The following is a 10445-nucleotide window of genomic DNA, read 5'->3' as shown; positions in this document are numbered from 1 at the left end:
TATCACAAACAAAAAAAATTGGACTGAACAAATAATTAAAAAGAAGAATTTTTTTGTTGTTTTTCTATGCTATGGCATTTGCTATGGCAAGTGACCCAAATGTGCTGACCTCATAACATTTGTGACGACTATGGTCGTTTTGAGCCCAAGGAGTGTTTTTTGTGCAAAACTAATGCTTGGAATGGATTCAGAATGATGAAAACCCCCTAGTTTGACATGGCACATGCTACTTAAAGAATAATGAAATTTGCCTCATACAGGTTGTTAATGGTATGGGCACATATTATGCTAAATACCATTTAAGTGGAACAGGAGGAGTCTTGGCAGCACTACCAGAAACTGTACCAGAAAGCAGCAGTATACCAGAAACTAGCACTGTAGGCTGCAATCGCAGGGAATGCCAAAAACCTGTTTCTCAACTACATGTGTTCCCTCTCTCCTGCAAGGACACACGCTGCCAAAAACCAAGGTTACTGACAGGTCAACAACAACACACTCAGGGCCGATTCATACTCCTATTCTACCGCTGTAGATTCATACTCCTATTCTACCGCTGTAGATTCATACTCCTATTCTACCGCTGTAGATTCATACTCCTATTCTACCGCTGTAGATTCATACTCCTATTCTACCGCTGTAGATTCATACTCCTATTCTACCGCTGTAGATTCATACTCCTATTCTACCGCTGTAGATTCATACTCCTATTCTACCGCTGTAGATTCATACTCCTATTCTACCGCTGTAGATTCATACTCCTATTTTACCGCTGTAGATTCATACTCCTATTCTACCGCTGTAGATTCATACTCCTATTCTACCGCTGTAGATTCATACTCCTATTCTACCGCTGTAGATTCATACTCCTATTCTACCGCTGTAGATTCATACTCCTATTCTACCGCTGTAGATGCATACTCCTATTTTACCGCTGTAGATTCATACTCCTATTCTACTGCTGTAGATTCATACTCCTATTTTACCGCTGTAGATTCATACTCCTATTCTACTGCTGTAGATTCATACTCCTATTCTACTGCTGTAGATTCATACTCCTATAGAGCACCGAAGTCCTGACGTAACTCGCTCATCCCGACCATTCCCCTGGTTCGCGGAAGTGATTTCTCTATGGAGAATAACATGGGGTGATCTTAATATCGTCTACTATAAGCGTTGTGGTCCAAACATAAACAAGCTGTCTCGGCGTTATTGTCAGGGAGGTGTCTCTGTATCGTTTGCAACAGTCAGTCACTCATATATGATACAGTCTGCTTCTAGCGAAAATGTAACTAATTCAGTAGCAGTAACATTAGCGTTTTCTCTCAGTCAGTTGATTCTTCATATCCATATGAGTGAAGCGGCCGGGGTGACATGTTTATTTTTCAAACACAGTTGTTATATGAGGCGATGTCAAATCGCCTCAATGGGGATTACAATGCAACTAAACAAATACATGAACCTGGGGACTGACGCCCTCTACTGAAAGTGACGTCAGACTTCGGTGCTCTATTCTACCGCTGTAGATTCATACTCCTATTCTACCGCTGTAGATTCATACTCCTATTCTACCGCTGTAGATTCATACTCCTATTCTACCGCTGTAGATTCATACTCCTATTCTACCGCTGTAGATTCATACTCCTATTCTACCGCTGTAGATTCATACTCCTATTCTACCGCTGTAGATTCATACTCCTATTCTACCGCTGTAGATTCATACTCCTATTCTACCGCTGTAGATTCATACTCCTATTCTACTGCTGTAGATTCATACTCCTATTCTACCGCTGTAGATTCATACTCCTATTCTACCGCTGTAGATTCATACTCCTATTCTACCGCTGTAGATTCATACTCCTATTCTACCGCTGTAGATTCATACTCCTATTCTACCGCTGTAGATTCATACTCCTATTCTACCGCTGTAGATTCATACTCCTATTCTACTGCTGTAGATTCATACTCCTATTCTACTGCTGTAGATTCATACTCCTATTCTACCGCTGTAGATTCATACTCCTATTCTACCGCTGTAGATTCATACTCCTATTCTACCGCTGTAGATTCATACTCCTATTTTACCGCTGTAGATTCATACTCCTATTCTACCGCTGTAGATTCATACTCCTATTCTACCGCTGTAGATTCATACTCCTATTCTACCGCTGTAGATTCATACTCCTATTCTACCGCTGTAGATTCATACTCCTATTCTACCGCTGTAGATTCATACTCCTATTCTACCGCTGTAGATTCATACTCCTATTCTACCGCTGTAGATTCATACTCCTATTCTACCGCTGTAGATTCATACTCCTATTCTACTGCTGTAGATTCATACTCCTATTCTACCGCTGTAGATTCATACTCCTATTCTACTGCTGTAGATTCATACTCCTATTCTACCGCTGTAGATTAATACTCCTATTCTACCGCTGTAGATTCATACTCCTATTTTACTGCTGTAGATTCATACTCCTATTCTACCTGCTGTAGATTCATACTCCTATTCTACTGCTGTAGATTCATACTCCTATGCTACCGCTGTAGATTCATACTCCTATTCTACCGCTGTAGATTCATACTCCTATTCTACCACTGTAGATTCATACTCCTATTCTACCGCTGTAGATTCATACTCCTATTCTACCGCTGTAGATTCATACTCCTATTCTACCGCTGTAGATTCATACTCCTATTCTACCTGCTGTAGATTCATACTCCTATTTTACCGCTGTAGATTCATACTCCTATTCTACCTGCTGTAGATTCATACTCCTATTTTACCGCTGTAGATTCATACTCCTATTTTACCGCTGTAGAGCCCAAATGATTTCGGCTCGTCAGAGATTTTCAGTAGCACCGAAGAGCCGACTTTACACGAGACCCCATGGAACCGCGTCCAGGACAGCGGCCCGGTTCGAACCAGATTCCCCCCCTGTCCAAAACGGACCAGAGATGGCCGAGATAAGCCCGGGGACCCCCGCGGTCCCCCCCCCCCCCCCCCCCCCCGAACCTCAAATGACGTCACATTGTAGGCTCTGCAGAGCAGTGTTGTTTTTGGCAGCAAATTTCTATTTTAGTTTTAGTCATAGTCTCTTGAATAGTTTTCACTTAGTTTTAGTCACATTATAGTCACCTGGAATGTATTAGTGTTAGTCTAGTTTTAGTCGACTAAATGTCATAAGACTTTAGTCGACTAAAATGTATTTTGGCGGGCCTTGTAGCCGTCATAATAACTGATTTTACACTTAATTAAATAGCCGATCTACAAGCTCACAACGCGTCGCAGCGCGACGCGTTGTGAGCTTGTAGATCTGCTATTTTCAGCATGCAACCAAGTGTAAAATAACTTATACTGGATCTCTTGTCCACTAGTCCCTTCCTAACATTTTAGTGTAGTTTTTATTTGTTGACGAAATTGTCAGTATATTTAGTCTTAGTTTTAGTCACCGTAGCTTAGTTTTCATTTAGTTTCCATTTAGTTTTCGTCAGTGGAAAAAGGTAGTTGACGAACAATTTTCGTCTTAGTTTTAGTCGCCGAAAACAACACTGCTACAGAGCCGAACCGACTTTTATTCAGCTCTAAAATAGGAGTATGAATCTCACCTTACATTGTCTGTCAAACATGGAGAGCTGTGGAAATGTTCAACGCTCAGATACATTGTTTAGTCCTCAACACCCGTGGCCTGCTCAGATACATTGTCTTGTCCTCAACACCAGTGGCCTGCTCAGATACATTGTCTTGTCCTCAACACCCGTGGCCTGCTCAGATACATTGTCTTGTCCTCAACACCAGTGGCCTGCTCAGATACATTGTCTTGTCCTCAACACCAGTGGCCTGCTCAGATACATTGTCTTGTCCTCAACACCAGTGGCCTGCTCAGATACATTGTCTTGTCCTCAACACCAGTGGCCTGCTCAGATACATTGTCTTGTCCTCAACACCAGTGGCCTGCTCAGATACATTGCACAAAGTCTCCGATCTATCTCGTTTACTTATTATCTGATATAGCCTATCTTATCTTACTATTATGTATTCCTCTCCCCCACCTTGCATTTTCCCTTGCCAGATAGTATTCAACAAACAAACTTGATTTAGCTGATTATTATACGGTATGGTGATATTTAGTCTGAATAGCCGAGCCATCCGTCTACAGAAGATCCGTTCCTGACTGTCGTTCAATTTGCCACACATTACATTACAGAGTTTCCCCTGTAATACAGTAATATTATATAATATTACTGTACCCCCCCCAAGGGGGAAAACATAGTCAAGGTAGTAGGGGTGCATTTATGACCATTACAGGCTGCATGAACAAATGTCATACCATACCTCTATAGAGGGTATGCGCGTGACATCATCATCAAACCAAGGACTGTCCAAAGAGGACGGGACGCGAAGACCGTAAAGGCGCCGCCATGTTGCTCACATGGTGCTCCATGGAAGGAAAGAAACAAAAAGACCAAAGGAAGCTGAAGGAGGAAGTGTTGGCTGCATAAAGCCCACTGCGCATGTTTCTTTCCTTCCATGGAGCACCATGTGAGCAACATGGCGGCGCCCTTACGGTCTTTGCGTCCCGTCCTCTTTAGACAGTCCTTGCATCAAACCAGGAAGTTATGCGGGTACTCCTATACTGAGTGCCAAAAAACTACTTTCTGGCCTTAAAGGGACACTTCACCCTTTTTGCAAAAACATATATGTTAATGACGTTTAGAAGCTTTAGAACACTTTCCTGGGGGTCTTTATGTGTGTAATATGTGGTTTTAGATATTTTAGATTGTAGCAGTGAGCCCAGTGTCTCTGATGTCATGGACACTGGGCTCACTTCCTTCCTGGACTGCATGTTGTCTCAGTAGTCCATAATGCAGCCAAATTATATCTGAATAGCAATTTGACCGTCATTTACAACACTTGGCTAGATGTGGTTCAGCCACAGCTGAACACATTGCTGTCCCTTCTCCATTAACCGATTCTGACCTGAGATCAGATTCTAAAAATGTATTCCTACATCCTGACAGTTTTCTGAAAAAGCTATGTTTCTATATGTCAGTGGTTCTTCGATTTTTCAAAAATAGCAACTACAAGCTCGTAGATGATTGTAGATCCGTTTGTAGATCTGCTATTTTTAAACAGTCTCATAAACTGTCTCATTTGACTATGGGTTCAACACTTGGTATTTTAAATCTCAAGTGTAAGCAAGTTAGCAACAATGTATACAAACTTTAGCATTCTTTAAAATAGCAAGTCACCGCCAATCACAATTCAAAACATACTTTCTTGACGTATTGATCATTATGCCGATGCTCACTGCCAGGATGGCTTATAGGACTCCATAATTATGGAAGTTACATGATTGAGCTTTACTGTGCCATGAGAGTATGTTAGTGTTTGTAAACAATTGTAAGTATTGCCTTTGTTAAAGGTTAAATGTTTGTCTGTGTCGGACCCCAGGAAGACTAGCTTTTGTCAAGGCAAAAGCTAATGGGGATCCTTATAAACACTTATTCTACATTGCCAAAATTAAAACTATTTAAAAACATAAGAAATACCAGGGGGAGGTGGGCAGAGAGAGAGAGAGAGAGAGAGAGAGGAGAGAGAGAGAGAGAGAGAGAGAGAGGGGGGGGTAGAGTCAGAAGACAGCAAATGGAATTAGCCACCGACAGACAATGACCATTTACCCATTTGGGTGTACACTACAGCCTCAGTTAAATAAACACCCGGGGCTTTGACAGTGTCACGTATGATGTCAACAGAAAGGCATGCGAGTTGTCAGCTTGTGGCGTGTGCCACTATAGTCCAACGCCACTGTCCCTCTCTTCACAGCAGTGTTGTTTTCGTCGACTAAAACTAAGACGAAAAATGTTCGTCGACTACCTTTTTTCACTGACGAAAACGAAATAAAAACGAATCTATCATGACTAAAACTAAGACTAAATATACTGACAATTTCGTCAACAAATAAAAACTAGACTAAAATGTTAGTAAGGGACTAGTGGACAAGAGATCCAGTTTTATGCTGGGTTGATATACAATCTCATATATGATATACAATCTCACAACGCGTGTGAGATTGTATCTGCTATTTTCAGCATACAACCAAAGTGTAAAATATGTCATTACAACGACATCAAGGCCTGTCAAAACACATTTTAGTCGACTAAATCAACTGTAGATTTAGTCGACTAAAATCGTATGACATTTAGTCGACTAAAACTAGACTAAGGTCATTACACACTGGCGAATTGGCGACGCGATTTATTCGTGCGAATAATTCGCATTTTTTTAAAACCAATTGAAATCAATGCAAGCTTCCACATCAGTGGCGAATGTGCGAATGTGCGAAAATGCGAAAGTTTTCGCTCTTTATTTGTTCGCTCTGGTGTCGAATTTTGCAGACATTCGCAGGCGAACTGCAGCACCTCTGACCACGCTCGCGTGTGCATGCGTGCCGTGGACATGGCACATGGGTGTGCAACAGAGCAGCCGTCGGTCCGGCTACGCAGGTCGGGATAGCGCAGCAGCACACACTGTTGCACACCTCCCCTCCTACAACTATGTTGGGTGTGTGTGCGCTCGCGTGTGTGTGCCGTGGACATGGCACATGGGTGTGCAGCCGACCGGCCGTCGATCCCAAATGACTCTGGACACCACATCACGGTAGTGAAGAAGACAAGAAGTGGTGGAAAGGATAGTGGGATATAGGCTACCAATACAAACAAAAGAGGTATTAGCGCACGCTGCACACCAATAGTGAAGATCGACGTGCATGCTGAGTGCTGACCACGGGACGGGAGACAAACTTGTAAAGGAAGGATCGGTTGCACAGCTCGTAGTCACGAATAACGATACAAAACACTTTTATTAAAGACCAACGTTTCGGCACCTTGCCTTCTCTTCAGGGTATGAAAGAAAGGATACCAATAATGACATAACGCAGGATAGCCCCATATGTTCCCTCTCCCTACGCTCATTCTGTAGCTCCGAGATGAGGTCACACACTGGGCCCCTCCCACCGCGTTTCAGAAACGGCGCAAGTTTCCGCTATGTAAGTTTCTTACCCTGACGCCACGATTAATCCAAACGTGAAGGGGACGTAAAGGGTTTACACTAATTCAACCATAACAACGCCCAAGAAAATCCAACTAGAGATTTGAACCGAGCCTTTACGTCCCGTCTTTTGTCAGTCGCTTCCATGTTTATCAAGGAAGTGTGCGTGTGCGCGTGCATGTCGAGTGAATTGGAATTTTCGACCAGGGGAGGCGCCGGGGAGGCGCTAAAGCTTTTCAACTTCCTTGATAAACATGGAAGCGACTGACAAAAGACGGGACGTAAAGGCTCAGTTCAAATCTCTAGTTGGATTTTCTTGGGCGTTGTTATGGTTGAATTAGTGTAAACCCTTTACGTCCCCTTCACGTTTGGATTAATCGTGGCGTCAGGGTAAGAAACTTACATAGCGGAAACTTGCGCCGTTTCTGAAACGCGGTGGGAGGGGCCCAGTGTGTGACCTCATCTCGGAGCTACAGAATGAGCGTAGGGAGAGGGAACATATGGGGCTAAACGCAGGAGAACAAGAGGAGTGGAGTGGAGGAGGAGGAGGAGAGGAGAGGAGGTTGGAGTGGAGGGCTGGCGAATATAATCGCACAATACGCGTCGCATTTATATGTGTACAGACGCGACTAAATATTTCGCATTTTTTGGATCGCTTATTCGCATCGCGTCGCTAATTCGCCAGTGTGTAATGACCTTAAACACTAGAACATTCCAGGTGACTAAAATGTGACTAAAACTAAGTGAAAACTATTCAAGAGACTATGACTGAAACTAAAATAGAAATTTGCTGCCAAAAACAACACTGATCCCCATCAAGGGGAGCCTCGAACAGGGGTCAGATATTTCACGACCCGCATTGATCCATTGAATACTTTAGTAACAGGTTTATTACAGTGGCACGATTATACAATGCGTGCTAAACGGAGAACACAAAAAAAGCACTATTAAGCTATAGGTCTTGTTTCCACATGTGGTCCCTCCTGTATATTGAAGTCATCGATACATTTAAAGACATGTACAATGCAATACAAGACACCATCAACACTATAGTGGCAATAAAATGTATAGTATGTACAGTAAACAGTTGGGGGGGGGGGGTGAACTCATGCACGTACATACTCATACACACACACACACGGGACCAAAGTTGTCCTCCTGACACTCTCAAATGTGGATTGACCGCATTTTAAAGCGTGCATTCGCTGAAATCTAACGCACAGTGAAATCAATCTACGGGTGTCAGCTGCATGATAAGCGCTGCATCAATTAACCTAAAAGTCTGTTGTTTTTGCTAGCCTAGCCACTCTGTTGGCTAATCAATCTCTCTCTCTCTCCCTCTCTCTCTCTCTCTCTCTGTGCCTCGTCGCATTGACGCCTGCTGCGTCAAGCCACGTGACGTAATCACCATGCTATGATCACAATCAGATGTTTTAATAAAACGCTGATTGGGAAATGGTTCGTGATCTTACCATGATTTATTATTTGTGTCTCCAACAGCGCAGGTTGAAGTCTGCAGTCGAAAATTTCTCCCTCATCTTCTTCCTCCCTCTCGCACGCCTCAAACAGCGCGCGGTGTGCTCTGGGATGTGTAGTCCAGTTCGGCCCTGGCCGAGGAGGGATCGGTGTTGCCAGGTTTGTGAGAGACATGGTAAATGGTAAATGGTGCATTTATATAGCGCCTTTATCCAAGGTGCTTTACATAGATTGTGCATTGCATTCACCCATTCACACACATTCATTCATACACCGAATGCGGCGGAAGCCCTGGGGGGTCCCGAGGAGCCGGGATTCGAACTGCCGACCCATGGATCATTGGACGACCTGCCTCTTGAGCCACAGTCGCAAGCTAGGAAAGCAAACCCAAAATAAGTGACCATTATTATATCCATTAATAAACCTATGCTACAGTATAAGTAAGTTAAGTAATAACTATATACTTATATAGGCCTACTACTATTTGAAAGTAGCCGATCTACAAACGTGTCGAGTCAAGCTTGTAGATCTGCTATTTTCAAAATGATCTTGAAATAAAATGTGAAATAATTGGAACACAAATCTGGTAAACCCTGGCACAAACTATTTTAATATGGGGGGCATTGGGTAACCTGACGCTGCCAGATCCAAGAAGCTTGCTACACAAATTTGTTTCACAGCTTATTGGGATCTGGGATCGCGGAAGCAAATTCGATGACGGGGCTGTTCCTTTTTTTCAAGATACTTGGTAGATGATTGGATGGGACCGTCTGTCTATCACCGTGTGGGCGTGCAAACACAACCAATCATATTGACGTGTCTAGATAGCTTCACATCCGGTTTCGCACATATCCCGCCCTTAGCTCACGCTGATTGGTCCGGTACGGAACGGATTTTTGTCAGCTCAACTCCCTGAGAGATCCCAGATGAAGGCTGTGTTGGGGAACATGGGTTACATGGTTACCCAATACCGCCCTCATCTGGCAGCGTCAGGTTAGGCATTGGGGGCTAGGGAGTCTGTTCCACATATATAGGGCCTGGGCTATAAATGTGGGGGTCCATTGATGACATGAAAATGTTTGAGAACCATTCATTTAAAAAACATTTAGGAAGCAACCCTAAATATGCAAGTAACTAAACTGCGACCCGCTGCACCCGCAACTTCCAGTATTGAAAAGCCACTTTACAGATGAATCTGCCCACGTGGGAGATTGCCCTTGGGTGGAACTTCATATCCACTGGAGGCAGCGGTGGCCGAGCGGTTTGCAGAGTGGTCTTGATACCGGAAGGTTGCCAGTTCGAATCCCCGGACCGGCAAATTACCACAGCTGAAGTGCCCTTGAGCAAGGCATTGAACCCCTACCATGAAATGTTCTATGAGCAGGGTGTGGCTGTAAACAAGCATCTGGAGCTTAGTCCATTTCCCTGGGTAAACAAAGAACTTTGCTTTGCTTTAGCTGTCTAAAAGGCCGGAGATGACGCATGGAAGTTCAAGTGTGCCCAGGCTGTCTGAGAGTGAGACTGTTCTGGACTCCTCTCAAATCTTGCGAGAGTTTGTTGTTGGGAAAAAGAAAGGTCGATAATTATACAAAGTATATTTTCTCCTGATTTGTCTCGCTAAAAGAAGCAATTTAGTAAGAATATCTTTGAAATATTGTATGCCATTTTAGTATGAATATCTTTGAAATATTGTATGGCTTGTGATGATTGGGTCCAGCATTTAGTTATGGAGCTAAAGAATGTGTTCACGTTCACTCTCCAATTGGAAATGAATAGACTCCAACATTCTTCCCGTCTCCTAATAATGTTACCGCCCACCTCACGCAGATACAGGAAGTAATGCAACGTTGGCCCCTCTTGCTATTGGCCTCTTGGGTCAACCCATGTGACTCCCATTGGAAAAGCATTGTGGCGGCCA

General features: G+C 43.4%; 1 protein-coding gene across 6 annotated transcripts in view; it reads right to left on the bottom strand.

Moving 5' to 3' along the window:
- Positions 1-8612, bottom strand: part of traf7 (TNF receptor-associated factor 7) — a 51851-nt gene extending 43239 nt beyond the window's left edge. For all 6 annotated transcript variants that reach the window (XM_083780552.1, XM_083780555.1, XM_083780553.1 and 3 more), the window contains exon 1: positions 8524-8612. The gene's annotated coding sequence lies outside the window, so the exon portion shown is untranslated. The remainder of the gene's footprint in view (positions 1-8523) is intronic.
- Between the last annotated feature and the right edge of the window lie 1833 nt (positions 8613-10445).

The sequence above is a fragment of the Protomyctophum parallelum genome (assembly GCF_964188405.1).
Source record: "Protomyctophum parallelum genome assembly, chromosome: 13".
Lineage (NCBI taxonomy): Eukaryota > Metazoa > Chordata > Actinopteri > Myctophiformes > Myctophidae > Protomyctophum > Protomyctophum parallelum.
The sequence above is the reverse complement of the archived record's forward strand: the minus strand, read 5'-3'. Positions and strand labels throughout refer to the sequence as shown.